Source organism: Rhinolophus sinicus, linkage group LG14 (genome assembly GCF_036562045.2).
Source record: "Rhinolophus sinicus isolate RSC01 linkage group LG14, ASM3656204v1, whole genome shotgun sequence".
Lineage (NCBI taxonomy): Eukaryota > Metazoa > Chordata > Mammalia > Chiroptera > Rhinolophidae > Rhinolophus > Rhinolophus sinicus.
The window spans coordinates 2,394,618-2,417,414 of NC_133763.1; the positions used below are offsets into that span (position 1 = coordinate 2,394,618).

The 22,797-nt window shown below is 40.2% G+C and overlaps 1 protein-coding gene across 22 annotated transcripts in view; it reads right to left on the reverse strand.

Moving 5' to 3' along the window:
- Nucleotides 1-22,797, reverse strand: part of RALYL (RALY RNA binding protein like) — an 846,180-nt gene that overhangs the window by 105,841 nt on the left and 717,542 nt on the right. For 2 of the 22 annotated variants that reach the window (XM_074318487.1, XM_074318488.1), the window contains exon 2: nucleotides 15,130-15,223. The exons of the other annotated variants lie outside the window; for them this stretch is intronic. The gene's annotated coding sequence lies outside the window, so the exon portion shown is untranslated. The remainder of the gene's footprint in view (nucleotides 1-15,129; nucleotides 15,224-22,797) is intronic. 22 annotated transcript variants of the gene reach the window in all.

The following is a 22,797-nucleotide window of genomic DNA, read 5'->3' on the forward strand; positions in this document are numbered from 1 at the left end:
GTTTCTTTTCTCCTTTAGTAGAAATTAGGCATCTGAAAATATGTCTGAATCATTTTATCTCTCATTTCAAATATTCCTACTGGCTTTTTTTTTGGGGGGGGGGGAGTTGCAGACACTGTCAAGGTAATAAAATCCATGGCATATTGATCCAGATAACACATGTCCCTTACGCTTTACGGGTAGGTTACTAATCTCAAACATTCAGAAAAATGTACGTTGCCTCTATTTGTTCACGGCAACAAATTATAACAAATTACCTGTAAACCTTTTTGGAAAAGCCCACCTGAAGCACAGCTCTGACGATTTAAAATTCTATCTTTAGTACTGTTAGCATAATGGTATTGTCAAATGTCAAGAACACTCAGTAAGAGGCTATTTCTTTCTTTTACAATATGCCATATTTTACCTCTTTATAAAGCTGTCAAGTCAGAAAATATTTGCAGGAAAGCATGAGTAAACTAAATGGATTACACTTTTAGTCACAATATTATACAGCTAGAATCTTCTTGGATTTCTACTGTGGCCACATAAGGCTATTATTGTTTTTGTATTAATACTTAAGCTATATGTGGTTCGCTACTATAAAATAATTTAAGACTGACAGATTATTTACTGTTTTTTAAAGAGGCAGTTCACAGAAACAACACTCATACCCACACTCACTGATTCAACCAAAATCTACTAATTCCTTAAACACAACAGTTTGCCAGTTCTATGTAGAAAATATTTATGTTTTAGTTTGACGTCACAAGACTGAACTAATATGCAGTTTATTTACAGTGACAGCATTTGTCAGCTACGTGGACACAGTGATCCAGGAAACATAAAAGGGGGACCACTGAGATTTAGAGGACCCGATACACATCAGCGTCTTTGACGCCTTGAGAAAGTGCTTCGGTTGACAGCATGTTAGACACACGTATAGCTGTGACAGAAAAGACTGACGTGACTTCCACGGCATGTCTATACCCAAAGGCTGTAGTCAGTGTGGGAGACAGCACGTGTTTGCAGGAGACGTGACGGCTCTGTATCTGAGGGGCCCACCAGCATTCTGTTGCGACCCAGCCCCTCTCTCGTGGCTTGGAGCACACTTGCGTAGCTTTGGTTGGCCTGACAGCTCCTTCACACGGCACACCTCTGCTCTCCCTGTGGCATGTTGACAGTTGGACTTCAGTGTCCCCTGGTGCCTAAGTATCGGTATCTTCACAGCTGGTCTTAGAACCAAGCCCAGGACACAGACTGCCTGTGATCAAATCCTAGCTCCTATACTGACTAGGCTGGAAACTTGGGCAAATTACGTCACCATTTAAAAAACTGTGCTATCCCAAGTAATGCTTGGGGGAGGAATGAAATGACATAAAGTGCGTGAGGCAGTTGGCGAGAGCCCGGCATGTAATGTACTCCATGTTTAGCTGGTGTTGTGCTTCTTCCCCTCCTTTAACTCACTGTCACTGGCCTCCCATGCCCACTGGGTGGTTCCCTGCACGCGTCTTTCCTCCTCTTCTCTCTGTCCCCCATTCAGTAGAGGAGCTGTGGGAGGGGGACAGTTGCCTTTTGGGTGGTGTGCCGTGTGATCCATCTCCTGCTTTCATCTTCCCAGTGAGAAAGGAGAGAGCAGTACCCAACTGGTGTACGTCTCTGCACCCAAGGGCGGGAGACACCAAGAAAATTGCGCACAAAGTGTGATGATTTCGACATGAAAGGAAGACTGATACCCAGCTGCACGCTTGGATGACTACACGGTCACTCTGCTTGTGTCAGCTTCCTGGTGCTTCCTGCAGAGCAGAAAGGGGAGGGGGAGAAGCTAGGTGGGATGGCCAAGTTGAGACGGCCAAGAATCAATGACCTCTTTGAACTCGTAATTCAAATCCAGGTTCTGCACGGGCCCACCGATACCGAGTACGAGCAACCTATGAAGAGCGATGGGGTGTGTGGCCACAGCCTTGCCTAAAGTTGTTTCAACCTGGGGGGCAAAAGGGGCACACATCAGAACACTTTGCAATGGTGCACCAACTGGGTCTCAGACCAAAGGCCTGGTCTCACCACACACCAAACTCCTTGTCAAAAGAGCCTTTTCAGGCCGTCACTCATATTTCTCCTGATCTCATAAAACAGGCTGAAAAAGCAGAATGATGCAAACACTTTTCCAAGGTCAGATATGTAAGAAGACTCTGTCCTTAGTCCTGTGGTCTCCTCTTCTCCCCACACAATCAAAGTAAGAGCAGGGGAGAGAGACGAGGCACGGCGGGCAGGTGGGTCATGGGCCCACCGCTGCCGGAAGGCCTGGTAGGCCGTCTTCAGCCACGGGCAGAGGCTAACACTGCCGGTAAAGGCACAGCAAGAGACAAAGTGCCTGCATCACCACACAAGCTACCACCTCAGTCCAGGAAGCCTGTGTTCAGACTTTCACGTGTGAAGGTAATTTCTGTCTCGTTAAAACTACTGCATTTTGTTATAGTTGCCTAATCGCTACCTAACTAATACAGTATGGATGTGTCATTTTAAAAATGATTCTTCTTCTCTTTATTTAACCAAAAACTGGTCCCGATAACGTTGAATTAAGAGGCTTTCAGTGTGTTGTAGATGCTCTGCAGATACCCAAATATGCTAAGTCCTTTCTCTTGCTAATATATGCCCTGCGATTTTTTGCCTGACTAGTTCAAAGTGCAGTTTAGCTCTCGTTTCTTGTGGACCATTTTCCCCGATTCCTTGGTAAGGGTCCTTTGACTGTTCTGTTTGGATTTCCCTCTTTCCTTATATTAGAACATTATATTTATTAGTCATGTTCCATAAGAGACAAAGCTTAACAGTTTTACAGTACATAGTAATAGGTGTTCAAAACTGATTAGTGAAATAAGTAAATACATGACTCAAAAAGAAGGTGAATAGATTCAGAATTGTTTAAAGTGATACAGCCATGGGACTAGAGGAAAAGTGTTATAAGCGATGAATTACGCAGAGACGTCAGTTGAGACACTAATAAAATAATGTGGATGAAAGTGAGAAGGTTTTAAACAATGGCAGTATCTGGGATAAGGACACTGGACAAGGTCGCGACACAAGTTCTTTCAACTCCCATGACCTGCTAGCAAAGACTTACTCTGTCTAGAGTTCACCCTACATTTCTTTGAACATTTGGTACATAATTTTGTTTAACTTCACTGTCTCGCCTAACTAGTTATTGGACAATGGGGAGCTTAATGTATTGTGGAGTTCAAGTCTCAGGATAGCACTTCTCCCACTACAGAGAATTTTCTTGTCAGAACGTAGCAAGAACAAAAATGATTTTCAAGCTAATTGCAGGGAGTCAGGCGCTAGGGCAACTGAGGATTACCGAGGGAATAGAAAGGAGACGGAGGACAGTAAGGACGTCCTGTGCGATGACACTTCACACCGGAATCAAACCAATATCAAAATACAATCAACAGGTTAAAAAGTAATATTTTGTATTAATAACAATATGTGGAAAATTTTGATTATGGTTAGATAGGTCCATATTATGGAACAAATATTAATTAAGCATTTGCATTCAACCTGGGGCAGATTCCAGATTCTGATGAAAGGATTCAATACTGGCATAGTTTGCGGACAAGATTCAAAGTAGATCTACTTGAAGGGATTCATTCATCCAGAATGCTAACATGACAGACATGTTTCACTCTTAGCTACACTTGTTTGCTACCGGTTTCAAAACCATTCAAGAAAATACATTACTTCCTTTGCTTTTATGTCACTCAAAAAACTGCAGATATGGGGACACCAGGCAGGATTATAAGAGGTCATTTTGTTCTTAGAGATTTTTGCAAAGATTAAAAAGCAGAGGGAGACTAGACCTCGATAACATCAAATTTCATCTGAGCTGTTCCTTTCTTATCTTACTTGTCTGCCATCCATATTATTCAAATATTATTCCAGCTCACACTGTCATGCCGGAACACTGCACATTTTATTTGACAATTAGGTAAATTGTGCTGAACATTCCACTCTTCCTACCTGCAAAAATATGCTTGTGTTAATGAACACTCTGTTGAGTCGTGGCCAAGACTTAGAAGAGAAAAAAAATGTGAAAAGAATGCAGAATCCTCTCCAGAAGTAAGAAGCTGAGGTGAACTCATTCAAGCAGCACTGGAATTTACCTGAAACTTAAATGGGGTTACAGAATCATACTCCCCTATCTGATCAGCTGAAAACAGTCTAAAGGGATTCAGATACAATGGGACAAGTTTTCTCTAAGTGGCAAAACTAGCTCTCAGCTGAGATACGTAGACTTTGCTTTTGACTTAGCATACAGAAATTAACGCTAAGGAAACTTTCAGGGTGTTTGCTTGTGATTTGGTTAGAAGCTGAAAGAGTGTAGGGTCCATGGATTTTCTCTTTGCCCTCAGATATATGATTAAGGGAGAAATACCTGTATCATCATCTTGGATTTTGTCTGCCTACAATGATAACTGTTCTCCTTACCTAACCATTTTTAAAACCCTGAAAAGATGAAAAAATAAGTAGAGAAATAACTAATTAAATCAAGACATTACTACTATTTTTCTGTTAAATTTAAATATTCAGTGTAATCTGTTAAACTGGTTATTTAAGGTATTTGAAACAATGATTATACTTTAATAATATTTATAAGAACTGCTTAGGAAAAATTTGCATGCCACGTTTATAAGTCTTCCTTTTGATACATTTAAAATATTGAGAGAAACAGAGGTACTCGAGTTATATATTTAGTGTCATAAATGTTCAAATGAACATAATTAACTGTTTGTAAATGGGATTAACTTTATAGGGGAATTCAATCTCTTAAAAGAATGAATTTAAACATTAATCAAAGAACATGTAATCATTATTTTAATATAATTACCAAATGTATAAATTGAATTTAAAAGTATGTAAGAAGAATGAACCTAAATTATTAAGAAAATTAAGACTTAAATGTGTAACTTTAATAAATTGCATATTAATTTAAATAAAAAATAACTTAAAAATATCTACATTCAAAATTCAAGTTAAACATTAAGTATCTTAAATTGTAGCCTATTTTTTGGTTACTGAGTACATTTTACTAATTGTTTTAAGTGACTCTATTATTGCTGAGTGTATGAGATTCAGGATCGAGGTATATTCTGACAGATTAGATTTCTCTGTATTTCTTCGACTTTATGCATTGAGCTCATTTCTTGTTGAGCTAATTTGGGGCTACCCTATACCATTTTTATGTCATTTCTTATCAGGGAATAAATATAATTTCCTTTTCTACCTATAAGCTACACGAGAGCTGTGTCTAGTGGCTTAATCTGATAGAATAACAGAATTGAAGGGCCACTGTTTATGGATCGGCACTGATCCCCTTATTTTCTTTTCACTGAATGCCATGCTTGGCTTATGATTTGATGAAGAAACTGCGGTGCCCTTTCTGGAATAGGTAATTATTCTTAGCAAAATGATCGGAGTTCACTCTGAGAATTTGAGAAAGGTAAGATATTGCTCAGCGTGCTCAAAGAAAGCATTACTAAAATTTCAGAGTTCTCTGTTTTTCAACATTCTCATTTTTATTTCTGATATAAGATACTGCACCTATGCCAACCTGAAGAGAAGGTCATATAGTTGAATTAGCACTAATATTTGTTGGGAAAAGTTAATAGTATCATTATTTTACATTTTCTTTTGGGTGACTTCCCCCATCCTGTGAGAGATGTCTACTATCTTCAGAGACGATTCTATTTGCGATTGCAAAATGCAGAGAGAAAGACAGTCTACTTGTAAATTTTGGTATCTAGAGTAGCCATTTTGAAATTGCAGCCAGAAAATAATCTTGAAAACCAGGCTTTGTCGAGAGATAAAAGGATTTCCTCTACTAGTAAATATCAAGAGACACCTGCAGACTCACCTAGGTTCTTCCGTAGCTGGAGTGGCTATGGTTCCACTGATCTGCTGAAGCATGAGGCTGCTTGCCTCTGGAAGAGGAGTGATAGGTAAGAGAATTGCCTTCCAGAAAACACAGAAGTGCAAATCACACTCTGTGAGCCCCAAGAGGCATAGGAAGGATGACACAGGGACAGAAGTAGGATGAGGGCAGTGACATACAGACATCGTAAACCCAATAGCTGGCTTGAAGGAAAAAACAACATGAAAGAGTTTTTGCTCAGTTTCACGGAGATTCTGGAAGGAGAGAGCCTAGGAGGGTATTCCTTGCTTAAATGAGATGCCTCACCGGAGTCCAATTCTATATTCCCACTAGCAAGTGGGAACCTCACGAAGAAAACTGAAGAGTTGTAGAAAACTAAAGAAGCCATGTGTTCTTTGCCCTGCTGAGCCGTGGAGAGTAAATCTGCGATGCCAACTTATACAATATGGCACTTGGTCACAGCACACGTGTGTCCCTAAAAATGAGTGTACTTGCCACATTACACTACAAAACACAGGATTTATGGGAAAAATCATGTTGTTGCACAGCACTCAAAACTTCCTGAGGGACACATTAAAACAAACAGAATCCTGACAAAACGTAGCACGGTGTCATACATGCGAAACCATGAAGAGATACGTACGCATTACAGTCAACAGGGCACTTTATCAGAAGATGTGACCCTTGCATGGGGTAGGTGGCCTTGGTGCGTGACATTCAAGAGGTGGAGGAGGGATCTGAAATCACACTGACCATTGTCACACCAGATATGGTGGGTCTGAGGTGGCCGGTAACTGAAGAAGTGGTAGGTGTGTAAGGGATGTGTGTGTTTGAGGTGTGTGTGTGTGTGTGTGTGTGTGTGTGTGTGTGTACATATGTTTGCGGAGGGGGTGTGTTCCTACCTGGCTAGGCTCAGCTGGGTGAGTTTTCTATGTTCACCTCATGCTTCTCCAAATGCACTAACTGGGGAAGTTCCCGCCATGCGAATACTCCTTACTGCCCCACTTACTTTGGAGCAGAGACACTGTCTCTGAACAAGCATTGTGACAGAACCGCCCACACGACACGGTTCTGGCAGCATCCTCCATTTTTCCCCATCTCTCTGAACCCCGAGCACCACCCCACGCCCACCCGCATCTTGGCTTCTCCACGTGGAATGCTCCGCTCCAATTTCAGCATCTGCAGAACAGAAGGCAATTCTGGACCAGGGTTAGGGACCCTGCTGGAATGACCTTGACCTTGTTGTGTGTGGTTTAGGTGGGCGACTGTCAAAGTGTGGGTCATGAATAGCACTCGACTGCCTCACTGGCTGGGGGCTGTTCTTGATGACTCGGGGGCACAGCCACGTGGTTCTGGTTCCTTCCCTCCAGGTGGGCAGCTGAGCAGAGGGAGCCAGTGCAGACACTCTGTTCCTGAAGTGAGGCTTCCTGCTTTGCCTGCGTGCGGCCTCCAGGGAGAGGCCGTGCAAGACAAAGCCTCAATCCAGCAGCACTTTTAAGCCAAAGAAGCGACCCTTGGTTTGTGTCTGGGTGGCACACCGTTGTGCTCAGACTGGCTGGAGTGGGGACCTGTGGGGTCAGGGTGTTTCCAGGGCTTGGAGCTTAGAGCAACGGAGCTGCGGAGTGAGCCATGACCAGGAAAGGTCCACTTGGTCTCCCCTCATTCTCATAAGTCTCCAGTCTCTCTCTCTCCTCATTTACTTCTATTTTTACGTTTTAAATTGTGATACTATACTATACATACATAATACATACATACATATGTAATAAAACTTTGCCATTTTAAATGTCCGTTTCCATGGCATTATGTATATTCACATTATTGTGCAATCATTCCCATCATCATGTCCAGAACTTTCCACCTTCCCAACTGAAACCCCACATCCATTAAACGCTCATTCCCCACTCCCTGCCTCCCTCCCCACCCCCCAGCCCCTGACAACCACCCTCCTACTTTCTGTTTCTCCATGTTTGGCCACTCAAGGCACCTTGTCATCCTGGCATCATACGACACTTGTCTGTCATCCTGGCTCATCTGTGTACGAGCCTGGGTCACGACTTCTTTTTAAGACTGAGTAACAGTCCCCTCTCTCATCTTCCTCTAATGTTGACTAAAATGGTCCACACTGCTTTCTAGACGTTCTACGTCTTCGTCTTCTGGGTTGCAGCATGGACGTAGGTATTGTCTTAATAAACTTCCAGCCCTGCAGGTGGCCTTCAGGCTTTTCTTCCACAGCTTCTCCGACATGTGCAGCGACTCTCCAGCTGTGACTAAAACTGGTGACTGAGATGCCGGAACCCTTTCCTTAGACCAATATATTTTCAAATATGGAGCATGAACTGACAGTGTTTCCACAAGAGGCACGTTTAGCCTGGTGCTGGGAAGACAACCAGCAATAAAGCTAAAGGACATTTCCTCCGTCGTCGTTGCTTTCATCTTCTCACACTCACTGTGATGAAATTGCTTCCCATGAAGGAGCAAGGAGGAAGGAGAACCCCAATGCAAAGTGACCTTTGAAGCGGAGGGAAGAGCAGAGTGAAAAATGTCTCCATTTAGCTTTATCCTGTGTCGGGAACCACTATCTTATTTTAGAATGCTGTCATTTTAAAGCTTTGAAATGCTTTCTATAGAAATGATGACATTAATCCCGCAGTCAATTTGTCTGAAGTTAGCAAGTGCTACAGCTATCAAATGTGCTCCAAAAATAATTGAATACATTTTTAAAACTAGTCGATACTGTGACTGTAATTTCTTTTTCTCGGGATTGCCATGAAATAGCAGAAGAGAAATCACTCTATCAGGCACCAGAAAAGGGATGGAGAAACGGAGTGACGCCAAGCTTAATGTAAATTGACGCCCTCACTTGGTTAATAAGTAGCTTTAACCTCTGCTTTCAATGATTTTGCACCCTGGGAGCATGTGGAGTTTAGGACAGCCAGCTATTGTTTCCTGACTCAAATTGTGTGCACCAGTCGCGTGATGGATAACCTATCCTGATGGCTGAAGCCCACCCGAGCCCCTGTAACACTTCCCCAGGACCCACGTGTGATGCATTGTCCTGGAAAGAAGATTCTCCCCCGGGAGCCGTTCCATTATACCTGCATGTCCTCTCTTTTAATGCTTGGTGCATATCAGTCATCACCTGACCTGGAGGTTTGGTGTCCACCTCTCCCAATTTTCTCTAGATCTTTCCTACTCCCTGGAGCCTCAGTTGTGACCCACGTGAGGAAGGCAGAGACTGAAACAACTTGAAAAAAGAGGTAATGGATTATGTGGATGGATTCCTCTCTCTCTCTCTCTCTCTCTCTCTCTCTCTTTGGCATATAGTTAACTTCTTAGGATTAACCTTTTTTTAAACAACATATATTTTTGTTCCGATTAACTTCCCGGACTATACGAATAATTACATTTTAAAAATGTATTGGTCCTTTATTCCACGCTTGTAATTGTATATTATTTGCTAAGGACATTTCTCCAGAAAAGAAAAAAAACACACTAATGATAGTTTGAAATGTCTCAAAAAAAAAAAAAGCACTGTGTGATCTGGACAGCTGACTCCTTTTGTTGGCAGCAGCTTTGGCTATTATATATAAAAATGCTAAGCAATTGTCCATGAAGGTATCCGCTGCTGTGCTGTGTATTTATCCGTTAAAACCATCAGGCTGTGGTCTAATGCCTTGCCAGGGTTTCTCTATCTCAATGTGCAATAGACAAGGTTGTCAAGGACATTAGAGCTCTTCACAATAATTAATCCTTATCTGACTCTCAACGTCTTGTTTGCATCTTTTCGCCTCTTCTTTATCGACCCACCTTAATTGTCCCTCATCTTCAGCAAACCCCCACCCCACCCACTACCCCACCTCAGGCTCAGGAGAAAGGGAACCCACATGAAAAAGAAAATATGGCCTTGGATAGCCTAGGACAGTCTAATTTCCCAACCTGGGATGATACCGGCCCACGTTCGTAGTCAGCTAGCAACTAAAAGAATATGCAGTAGTAAAGGTTGTAAAAATGAAATCTCATTAAACTAAGTATTTCCTTTGACAATGAAGGACTGTGGGAGGGGTTGCTTTCTGTGGCACAAATTTTGTTTCTTTTCAAAGTGGCATTTTCTTCTGTAGGTGACAAAGGCACTCTGGGTGACACCACTGCGGGAGCCACCATGGGAATGGAGAGATGGGTCATAGCCTGGAGGGGATACAACAGGCAGTGCCCCAAGAGGGGCTGATGGGACAGCCACCACCGTCTTTCCACCTCCTACCTGAGACAGGATGGCCTTGCTTTTCCAGGCCTTGTCTAAGCCTCGTCCAGGGTATGGTACTAACTATTCCTGTAAATAACCGCTCTTCCAAGTCCATTCTGGGGACTATGGCTCAGTGAACCAAAGCTCCTTTTCTGATGGCCCCTTCATTAAAAACAAAATAAAAAACAAAAACGCTCTCTCTCCTTCCTTGTTTCTTTCCCTTCCTCCTTCTTTTATTCTCCTTGCAAGACACTTCAGGCCTCAGAGGACATAATGTGTTAGCATATAAATTATCACAACAACCCAAACAGGTGTCCTCTGGCACTTCAGTTATGTTAGGAACACAATCCTCTCATCACCTACGTTTTTACAGGAACTTGTCATCTCTGAACCATCTAGGTGAGACTAGGCTGGCTTTTGCTTACGAAGCTTGTGCCAGAACAAAACAGAAACTTCTTGGCATTTATGCAGAGCCATCAACCTTACACAACACGGGACTCAGTTTTTGTGATTCATTTTTTTTAACCTCTGGAGTTATAATACAAGTACGAAAATGTGTTCATGGGTTGTGGGCATATCACTGAAACCTGAAAGTGTTTCCTTTAAGTTACTCACTTTTTTTTTTTTTTAAAGAATAAATTATACTCTGTTGGGTAAGTCCTTTGCACCTTTAACAATGACCCTCAGGTACTTAGTCTTTTGTCCTTTCTCAGCGCTTCGGCCTGCAGAGTGTAACCGACGCTCCAAGTTTCAAAACTCTCATCCCACAGATGATGAATCTAGATTGTTCAAAATCTTTCACTTAGTTTGTAAAGTGTCCTGTTGCCAGAGGGACACTGTGCACAGCTAGCGTACAAGGTGGAAAGCTGGTATCTTCCTGCCCTAAAGACACCTTTTCGTCAGTATTAGCACTAAGGTCCTCCCCAAAGGTCTCCACTCTGTTAGACCACGACTCTTTGACTCATTTTTCATCTCTTTATTTTCCACATTTATGTTGGAACTCAGCCCTGATGACACAACCCTTCTCTATTGCTCTAGACCCCACTCTCAAACCTTCACAACACACACACCTGAGCTATGTAATACTTGGATTTCCTCTTCTGTGCATCTTATTTATGTTTATTTTGATCCCTTTTTAATATCATTTCATTCTTTTTATTAAGGCATCCCAGTTCGTTTCGACCGTCTTTTGTACCAAAGTTGAATCTTAAAGAGTCCCATTGAATCATTCTCAACCGATAGTTCTCAGCCACATTTTCCCAAGGTGATCTTTTCATTATTATTAAAAATGACTCAGCGAAATAAGTCAGACCGAAAAAGTCAAGAACCATATGACTTCATCCATATGTGGGATATAAAAAAGCAACAAATGAGTAAGACAAACAAAGAAACAATAACTCATAGACACAGACAACAATTTAGTGGTTACCAGAGGGTGGTGGGGAGGGGGGACGGTAGAAGAGGGTAAAGGGAGTTAAATATATGGTGATGGAAGGAGAACTGACTTTGGGTGGTGAGCACTGCAATATACAGATGATGCATTACAGAAATATACACCTGAAACCTATGCAATTTTACTAACCATTGTCACCTCAATAAATTTAATAAAAAAAGAAAAAAAAATGACTCATTTGCTTCCTTCAAGTGAACCACTTTAATCCATCCTCTAAACATACTGCTAATTGTTCCAGTCAGGATTTTGCTCAGTCTCTTCTACCTGAAATGCCACTCTCTCCTGCTCAATAATTTCCATTATTTTCTTCAAGACACAGATCAAAACACTTCTCCTTTAACAAGGCCCTTTCATTCATATTTATACTCATTTTCTTGGCATTTACTTAGTTATTTCCTTATTTTATTTTACATGTTTCTATTTGATCTTCATTTTTCCTAGCTTCTTTTGTACTAAACTATAAGCTCTTTAATTCAATTGATTAATTAATATCTGAGACAGTTCTCTTTCCAGTGATAACACAATGGGAAGCATTTGCTAATTGTTTATGAATCCACAAAAGAAAAACATAGCATAAGACCTGAATATATTCAGCCAAGTGTAATAACATCCCAATGAGCTGAATTCTCAGTGGGAACTATGGAAGAAGTAATATACAAATTTAAACTTTCGCAGTAAAAATTGTATCTTAATAGTGGACTCAAAAATTATTTGTAAAATTTCCATTATTTAATTTTAGATCTTTGCTGGTAATTCCAAAATCGTCTTCAAAATATGGTATGTATTCATATATTAACAAGATAGTTCCAATCTTATGGGCCTTTCATCTCTTACTCAGCTTCATACTGACTGGTGAGTTTAGGAATAAATGCTTAATCTTACAATTAAGTTCCATCAGTTAAGAAAATAATCAATCCTAAATCCCTCAAAACTTACAAAGATTAAACACTTATTAATAAGTTTGCACAGTTACTATAGACCACTCAATTTAGTTTCACATTTATCACAGTACTATAGTTATTTCTAAGACCTTATGCACACACATGATTAGAGTTGTGATTCTGAGTTATGGTTCACAGTACACTAAACTATGTCCAATTCCTATAGAGAAATATGTTATTATCTATGACACTCACGTTAATCACTGTACATAACTGTTTGTGTTCAAGACGTAGCTATGAAGTTAATATCATTTATGCTTCCCAAAATGATTTTCCCACTTAGGGAGGTGATTAAAAATATAAAACAAGGGAGGGCATGAAAAGTATCTGTAAGAATATTGCTGACAAGGATGCAAGTTCAAGTTTGAACTGTGTCTGTACGTTCTATCCCCACTTGCTGCTAACAGGTCTGCAATGACTCAGGGATTTCAGGGGAGCGTTGCAATGTTCAGGTTGGTACGCAGATGAATTGCAGCCTGGCTCCTGCTTACATCTCTTGAGGACTTCTTGTTTATGCGTCTCCTCTATTTTCTCCAGGAATGCCCTCCCCCTCTGCTGTTTCTTCTGAATTCCTACTCTTCAAAACACAACTCAGCAGCAACCCCCAGCCTTCCTTGAGGTCACTATCTGATTGGGATGGTGTCCCTCTGGCCCCCATAGCACTCTTGGTTTCCCTCTATCACAGCACTTAGTACAATTATTGATTCACATATCTGAATATTTTATTTGGCTGCACGTTCAACAAAGGAAGAAATTATAGTTAGTTGACCACGTATCATCCATCACCTAGCACGATGCTTCCACAGAGTAAGCAACCAATACAATTGTTAATGAAAATATGTGACTTATTTTCATAAACCAGATTTGAAAATTAGTCTAATTATCTTTGAATTATACTATGCACATTTCATATGGGCATGTTTTTTATTAGCTATGTGTTCCCTCTGATGGCACTAGTCTTCGTATATTATACAAAAGTCTGAAATGACCTTTGGTTCTATAGGGAAATCTGCTAGATGTAGATTATTCCAATTGAAAGGAAAGGAAATGTTATAAAGTATCTCCCTTAAAAGCTTGACTATTAATTATACATAGGGTAATATTGAGCAACACTGCATAAAGGTCAATATGATATTAATATGATATTTATATTTGTTGACATACTTTGAGTTAAAATGAAATCAAGCATTTATTTACTTTTAACAAAAAGTTAAGTTCAACTGTTAATGATAATAACTAATAGTTCTCAGTGATTCAGAGTTTTAAAAATATTTCTGCCTAAACGTGTGGTGATTTATACCATGGCATTTAGAATCAGACAGAAATTCCATGTCTTGGCCTTTTCACAGTTACCTCTTTGAGCTACTTAACCTCTTAACCTTACGTCACAATTTCCTCATCTGTAAAATGAGAATTGCCGAGTATAGAACCTGGCAGGTAAGTATCCCATGAATGTAGCACTATTTTAGTACTAATCTTAAGACCTCTCTGTCTTTCAAAACCTGTAGAAGAGCTGGATAGCACTCAAGAAAACACAATGACATACTAATTGTAAAGATGTTTTCATATTAGGGGTTGGTGAAGGGATGTATGATATCTACCATGAAGGAGATAACAATAAGAACAATAATTGCTCTAAATAGTAGGTTAAAAAGCTTTAGCTATGTATAGCAAGCAAGTCTGAACACTAAGAGATAATAAAAAAATGGTTCACTGTTTCCTTAGAAGGCATAAAATTCCAAATCAGCAATCAAAGTCAATTGTAAATTACTTGAGGATGGACTGTGAAGCATTTTGTTTGGAGGAATTATAGCTCAATGGAAATGGAACTGTTTACCTAATGATATTCACACATGGTAGAAATTATGAAAATCTGATGTTTCAAGTGCCTAAGCTATTCTTACATATTTTGCATGTATATTTCATATTTTGTGTGTCTCATAAAACTTATTCAATCTCTCAGTTTCTATAACACGGAAATACTACTAAAATTCTCAGGGGGCTATATTCTGTCTTATACTGCCCTTTACTTTGTTTTAGTTATTCCTCAAATTGTACTTTCTTGAAGATGAGCTTTTATATTATCTTCTTATCATAAAGATGCAAAAATTTAACTGATGTATCAAACACCTTGCCCAGAATTGGCTGTCAAGACACTTAACACATACTTTTGTGCTGATGTGGAATTCAGGTGTGCAAACAACACTAACTCATCCCAGTATATTCACTGCACTGAAAAAAATAATCAATTGGAATAGTGTGCTCATTATTGTAATTTTTTGCTCCCGGTGAAATTAAAATGATCTGGTCTCAAATCTTCCTCTTACATCTCTCACACTGCTAGGAAAGTCTGGCTATAGTTTCTGTTTGAGTATTGCAATTTTGGAAGAGACTATTTTGAGGAAATAATGTGTCATAACTGCATGTGTTTGACTTTGTAGTATTTTAGGACTGACTGGCAAGGCTTGGCTCAGGTCAGAAATAAAAATTGGAATGTTTGAGGAGACACACTCAATGACATCTCTGAAACTGTATCTTTCTGTCTCAGTGCTTGGGTCTTAAGGAAAGGAGCATGATTTTTACTCACAGTTGGGTAGTAGCGTCCTCCTTTTAGGGAGATTAATTCAAATTCAACCTGAAGCTTAATTCCTGGTTGCAGAGCACCTCAGCATGTGAGTGTCCTGATAAAAAGAGTCGATAGTCAGTGTTCCAGTCAAGTGGACTGGGTTTCAGGCTAGCACACCAGCCTAAGGAAGAGAACGGAACACTCAGGAACAAACAGGTTAGAATCTCAGTCACTTAGACTGAGGACACACAGATGGGGTGAGGCTCAGCTGGCTGCTGGCACATGGAAAACTCCTGCCAGGGTACAGGGGTGGACTGATACGTGGCTAAACTGGGCTCCCTTTGGTTTTAGGAGCCTTGCCTGGTAGAGTTCGTAGACTCTATTGAGAGGAAACTGTAAATTCTTTGTCTATAAGTTGTACTGCTTTTTAACTCAAGAAACTGTATTATGAGTTGCTAGGATTTTTCTCCTGTCCTTTATTAATTTTTATTGCATGACTTCTTTGTGGCAGACTCTGTTCTAGGTCCTGGGGCTACAGATGAAGAACCTGAAACAGCAATGCAGGTAAAAGTGCTGAGAATTCATGATTCAAGGTGCTGACATGCCGGCTAATTTTGGGGGGTATTGTTCCTTTCAGTACTGAGAGGTGTCTGACGTGGTAATGGAGAGTCCATCAATATGACAAGCGAACTCTGCTTCTGTCCATCTGTGGCAAGAGCGTCACTGAACTTCCTGATAAATGACGATTATATATATACATATGTACCGTGTTTCCCCAAAAATAAGACCGAGCTGGACGATCAGCTCTAGTGCGTCTTTTGGAGCAAAAACTAATGTAAGACCCGGTATTATTTTAATATAAGACCGGGTCTTATATAATAATATAATATAATATAATATAATATAATATAATATAATATAATATAATATAATACTGGGTCTTATAGTAATTTATTATATTAATTTGTGCTCCAAAAGATTCATTAGAGCTGAGCTGACGATCTGGCTAGGTCTTATTTTCAGAGAAACATGGTGTGAAACTCATATAAAAGAGAAACTCATATAAAAACATATGTATTTATATGAGTATATACACACACACACACACACACACACACACACACACACATATATATATATATATATATATATATATCTCACATTTATATATTTATTGTGCTGTAAGCCATGACTTACAACAGCAAATTAACATTAGTCTTTTCCAGCCCATATGTTTAACTTGAAATTCATTTATCGAATGTTGGCTCTTACCATTTTTATCCCTGGGTACCTTGGTGTAACTTATCATGATCCCTTTACTGTGATAGCTCCCACACTATCCATGTTCTTACACTTATCTGTACCTTCAGCATTCACGTTACCGAATCCCCATGCATCATTTTCCCGTTTCACAGACAGCATTATTTTCAGTTAGAACAGCCCAAATACAGGTATCTCTGATCAGATTGCTCTTATAAGAATAATCAACACTGCCTTAGTGGCTGACAAGAACAGAAGACCACGAAAAAATGAGGCGCATTTTGGCATCCTAGGACTAGCTATATTACTTCTAAAATCCTATTTATAAGTGGTGCATGCTATACAATTCTTTGCTTTTGCAACTGGATAGTTCAATCCACAATACACAAAATATAACTCAGTTACATTATGCAATTTTAACAATAAAAAATAGCCAGGGAAAGATGTTTCTAATGCTATGCCTTAAAAATGAAAGAAAAATTCACCTTTGTCATGAACATTCTCTTAAGGTCAAACTAATAAACACAAACTATTGTCAAGTTTGTTGCTTTAGCCAATTATAATTTTTTTAAGGATAATTTTTTTCACTCTAAAAACTATTTGTTTGCCAGAAATTTAAATGACGTGGTACAACAGGAACAGAAAATGGAAATAATAACTGAAGTGATTCAAGGGTAGGCGGAAATAAACCTGGCTGCCCATTCGCTCATTCAAATAGACTGTGGAAGTTGTATGGTACAATCTGTGTACATAAATCATACAGTTCGCACACAGAGAGTAAGACTTCTTTGCAACACAACCCCAAATAAAATAACTGCATACCGTGTTTTCCTGAAAATAAGACCTAGCCCGACACTCAGCTCTAATGTGTCTTTTGGAGCAAAAATTAATATAAGACCTGGTATTATATTATATTATATTATATTATATTATATTATATTATATTATATTACATGACCTGGTCTTATATTATAGTAAAATAAGACTGGGTCTTATATTGATTTCTGCTCCAAAAGACGCATTAGAGCTGATTGTCCAGCTAGGTCTTATATTCCGGGAAAGATGGTATACTTCAAACAAAAAATACTTTCTACATAGGTCAAAACTCCCATTTATTTTGTAGCAACAGCAAACGATCGTCCTGCCTTTTTAATCTGTTTCTTAGTCTCCTTTGAACATGTGGTCCCAAGGTGGGTGACGCTTACGTTGAGCGCAGGCCAATCATCGTATCTCCAGGTGTTTTGGTGCTGACCACCGTTTGACACGTGACAGCTGTGGGCATGCGCAGTGCTAAGAGTTTTTACCAACACTCCCCGTTTAACAAAACAACCATACGCTGCATATCCTGTTGCCATCCCTAATATACAGACAAGCAAACAGGCTAGTGGGGATAGAGAGGCATTCCACCTTTGGGCTGCTTGGTGCCAAGACCAGCACGTTGAAGCTCAGGCTAAAATGTGGATTTTTTTCTTATAAATGCAACTGTGTTATTTCCCTACTTCTTGTATCTTTAGGACTCATTGCATCCTTCTGTTTCCAGTAGTAATACTAATGTTATATACTTTTGACATCATAGGTCCTCACATAGACCATCAGGCTGATAAACTCCACTTGACAGGATAGAAAGATCAGGAATAAAACCACGGACTGTCAAAATGGAAGGGAACCCTGCGGCTAGATGAATTTCTGAATTTGATGCCATGAGGAAACCTGGGGATGGGCTAAGTGAATGAGAATGTGTATCGTAGGGGTGTGACAGATGACACACATGACAGATGACAGGCCAAGGGCTGGGTACAACACTAGGGTGATTGCCTCTACCTGCCTCCTGAGCCATAAGCTGGTGATTCACCTGATTTTTCCTCAGTTTCCATTTACCCCATAGCAGGAAGCATCAATACGGGCCAAAGGTAACTTAGCAGGATGGTGGGCCACCGCTGCCATTTTTATTGGTCATTCTGACTTTCCCTCCACTCATATCTGACTCTGGGCCCCAAAAAGACCAGGATACAAGTAGATGAATTTTCAAAAGAGGCATTTAAAAATCATGATTATTAAGTTGTCAAGTAAATTATACCTTACACCCTTTTTAGGTGCTACCTAAACATTGAAACGAATTTTATTTTTATTGATTTATACGACAAGACATTCCCCTTTCAATAAATGTTCATTTTATTTTTTGAGATTGCTGATATGTTTGTAGTATAATGATAGGTTTCTTTTTTTTTTTGTACTCTCTCTGTGTTAAATGTTTTACAAGAATAATTTCACTCGCTATATTGTGACTATGCATTTTTATCTGATGGGGAAAGAGAAGCTTGTGGAGTTTAAGGAAATGACCCAAGGCCTTGCACTTAGTCAGTGGAGGGGCTGGAATTTAAACACAGACAGGGCTATTACTCATTCACGGTCCACTCCACAAATATTTACTGAACACCGACTTGCTCCTCCGTGCAGATTCTAGGAACAAAACACGATTCCTTTGTCCTGGAGCTAGACACACAGGAGGGGCAGATACGAAGCATGAAAACACACTTGTGAATACACATGTCCCCAGAGGTCAGGGCTACACAGGGAAAGCCAGAGCTGTGACAGCCAATCAAAGGGACACCTCCTCTGCCCTGGGGCTCAGGGAAGGTACCCGAGGCAGGTACTTCTGCCTGAGGTCTGAATGTGTGGCAGACAAAAACAGCATGGAGAGTGGGGGTGGGGACTGGGGAGCGTGTTCCAAAGGTCAAGGCATGAATGAAGTCCCAGCCTGCAGAAGGACCAAAAAGAGCATCCCTGTGACTGAAGTGCAAGTGCCAGCAGGACACAGGCGGAAGGTGCACAGGTGGACGCGTCTGCCTGTAGGGTACCTTCTAAGTTGTTCAAGGATGTTGGTCTTGTTCTGAGGGCTGTAGAAAGCCACTGAAGGTTGTTCTGTCAGCATTTTAGTTTTGTTTTGAGGAGCTGTGTGTGAAGAAGAGGTGTGGGTTTGCAAAACATCACTGGCCAGAGTACGAGATGCATGAGCTCCGGTGTCAACTCTGCTTCCTGTCCTATGGGCTGGGCCGCCACAGGCCAGCCAGGCTTTCCAAGCCGTCATCTCCCCTTTACAAATTAGAGATGACAATAACACCTAACACAGAGGGCGGCCATAAAAAGTAAAGTATTCCGTGTAGGCTTACTTTCAATCAGATGGGACTTTCAACAGATCAATACTCCCTCTCCCCCTCCTCACTTTCTCTTCTCGTCTGGCCCCGATTTCTTCCGTCTGTCTCCTCCTGAATCACCTCCTTTTTCTCCTCCTCCCGGTCCAAGCACCCACCGTCATGAGCACCCTGCTCCTCTTCCTCCTCCTCTTCCTTCGTTTTGGTTTGTTGACATATTCATCCATCTCAACATGATTTTTGTCACTCCTTCCTTTGTATCAGCCATTCTCTTTTCCAGTCCCATCACCACCACTGACTACTAGCCTTTGTGATTTTTCTCCTCTGTGAAGAACTGTGTGGTTGCCTCTAGTCTCGCCACCTCCAAATCAAGGAGGACGCTCCTGTCAAATGACTGTTCCTGGACTACTACTAGATCGGGCCCCGCCGACCTGCTCAGAGCCTGTTGCAGCTGCTCATGGATGAAACGTGGGCTGGGCACGGGGTGAGGGGCGAGGCCTCTGGAGCTCCAAGCATTGCCTTTGGCTCAGGCACCTGTCAGTTTGGGCGCCTTCTCAGCATGGAGGTCCTACCTCCTCGAGGCTTCTCGTGAGCATCAGCTGAGATGTCGCGTCCGGTGCTCAGCAGTGTGGCTCACGCGTGTCAGGAGACACTCACTGTCATTATAGAACGTCTGTCTTGTAAGTTTACCACTGAAGACCTTCTACTCTGATGTCTAGTTATGTTCACATCTCATAAACCCCCTTCAGTGGAGCTATTCAACAGGAATGCTAGCTTGGGAACAGACTTAAGCCCTCCTCATTCTCCAAACACACCTCAGACCTTCCAAGTCTCCTTTTCTGTTTCATTCTGTACCTTCCCCCCCCACTTCTAGGGACCGCAGCCTACCTGTCCTTCAAGCTTTAACCATGGCAGAAAGAACCTCATCTCCTCAGGACTGCGAGGGAGTTGTATACCACCATGTGCTGTGTTTCTGCAAACTTCTTGAGGATGGAGACCATCTCGTGTATATGTACAGTCCCTACCAGGCCTAGCATTTCTCAGTGAATAAATGTTTGCTAAACACATGAATGAATTTAATGCTTTTATCACTTAAGAGCTGAAAGTAACTTGGGCTGGCGCCATGAGAAAGACCTGGTAAAATCTGGCAAGGTCAGAAAAAAAAAAGAACAATTTTTTTGGCATGTGGCTGTCTTATACCAAGAGTAATAAAGTAGATTATTTCTAGATCATATTTTTTTTTGGGGGTATTTTATATAATATGGCATGTTTTGCTTTCAAATATGGATTTAAGCTGATTTCTGTTTTATATACACTGTTGTTAGATATGGAATGGCGCTGTTTTATTTCTCTCTTTTGAAAGTCTAAACAGGGTTTAAATCATCTTAGGTTAATGATTATCCTTTAGTTATGGTTCACAAAAATCAAGTAAACTGCTATGTAGTAATTAAAACACCTCTTCTGGACTTTCCCTAGTTTTTCACCCATTGTCCCTAAGAAAGACATTACAAAGGACCACACCTCCCACGAGTAAGTTACGTAGATTAGTTACGTCACCAGTGAGCAGGCTTGTCAATCTACAAAGTTATTCAAAACGAAGGTTGTTCAAGGATTTCTTGATTTTACATATTCCCGTGGCTCTAAGGCCATTTTACATATGTGGGTTTACCTGTATAACAAAGGCAGCCTTCAGTTGTCTTAACATCTAATGCAGTGGCCATATTTTATTGTTCTATATCCAATGAAAATATAAGCCTACTTGCGTGGAAAGCATAATTATTTTCAGAATACTCATTTTAAATTTAAAGGAAACTGATGATTTCAAACTAAGATTGCTTGGTGTTATTAAATGTGTTTGCTACTCCTATATGCATCCAGGAAAAAAAAAACAACCCATAAAATATATTTATGCAGGTTGTTTACAACTAGATTAAGCTTTTCATCATTTGCAATGTTTATGAGCAGAATATATAGGAATCTGTATCATTCCCTACGAGCTTCACTTATCTGGGTTCTGGCAGTTTTATTATCTCTCATAGCAACTCATATTTCTAAATTGAAGGACCTGTAGACGTATCCTACATAATGCTCACACTCAGCGAGGACGTGGTGAGTGTAAAAATTATGGTTGCTGAAGGAACTGAAAATTAAAATTTTTAAAGAAACATCATTCTTTTACGTGTGAACAGATGTATTATCTACCAAAGGACATGACAACACAGCTTTGATTAAAGTGCGCCTCCAACTAATGAATGTATTTTAGTAGTCCGTTCCGATCTCATCGAGGTTCTTGTGTAATGCCATCCTTTCTCCTTGGTGAACGGACTAGATTGATTTGGTTCATTGTTCAAAATAATTAACTACCATTATCACTAATCACATTTCTACAGTAATGGGAAAAGAAACAAGTGTGGCCCATATCCACTCTTGGCTGGTCTTTTGACATACCAATGTATCTTCATATATTATTTAATGACCTTGGTAATTATGTTATATATAGAAGGAAAAAAAAAACTGTGCTTAAGCCCCTTACTGAAAGATGAAAATGACATTTTTGACAAAACACACTTAAATAACATCAGTACTCAGATGACTGAAAAATAGAACTGATTTAAGCAGATCTTAGGCAGTGGGGAAATTATAGAATATTCATTAAATACATACAATTAAAGAATATATAACTAGCTTACCTGCCATAAAATTTAGACCATGATAAATCGCAGGTTGATTGCACATTAAGAAAAAAAATGAAGGAAGGAAGCTGTGCTTCATAATTAGTAGGTGATTTCAAAACAAAATATTCTTAGGTCTAATAATACTCTTCCCATGAAGAAAACAGCATTGAAGTGTTCCATTGGGAAAGATTAATTAAGCATTATAAAATATACAGGGTATTTCTTCTCAGAGTTTCATTATGGACTATTGATTTGATAGTTATCTGGTGAACTTCCAAGCATAAATTCCAGAAAAATGAGGGGCTTGTCTATAAAATCTTAAAACTACAGAATGTGCATAGTGTGGGGGAAGTGAGGAAATAAGATCCAAAGGAATAATGGAGAATTTTAACCAATGTAATTGGTTATTGCATTGATAAAATATGGAGGAGGATTTTTAATTTATTTGGCTTGGTTTTAAAAAGATTTGGCAAGTATCAGACTAGAGGCCAGACACGTTGCTTTATTAGTCCTCAGTCAAAGCCCGTGACGCTGGGCTTTGAGTCAGAGGATGAGGAGATGGACCCCACATAAGTGTGAAAGATGGTACCTTTGAAGTTAGT